We start from the raw sequence: 354 nt of genomic DNA on the forward strand, positions 1-354 counted from the left end.
GAAGCAACCTCGACCACGACAGCGTGGTTGACAGATTTCATGCAAAATTTCCAAAATATAGAATTTCACTTTCAAGAATGAGGATTTGAAAATAAATTACTGTACATTTCATACTCTTTGTTTCTTGCTTTATTCAAAATGTTTTGGTTTTGGGAGCTGATTTCAACATTAGAAAGCATAGACTACATGAAGTCATATTATAGTAACTCGATGCCTCAAATAAGTAATAAAAAATCGCCATAATTCATCAAATACCCGTGGTTTCCAGGGGCTTCGGGACCCCCACCGGGGGCCCAGGCGGCCCCTATGCCCCCCTCCAAGTGAGACTCGATTCGCTCCACTAGCCCCCCCGTC

This window comes from Anneissia japonica, unplaced genomic scaffold (genome assembly GCF_011630105.1).
Source record: "Anneissia japonica isolate Jap-2015-1 unplaced genomic scaffold, ASM1163010v1 scaffold1273_len70562_cov112, whole genome shotgun sequence".
NCBI classification, from domain to species: domain Eukaryota; kingdom Metazoa; phylum Echinodermata; class Crinoidea; order Comatulida; family Comatulidae; genus Anneissia; species Anneissia japonica.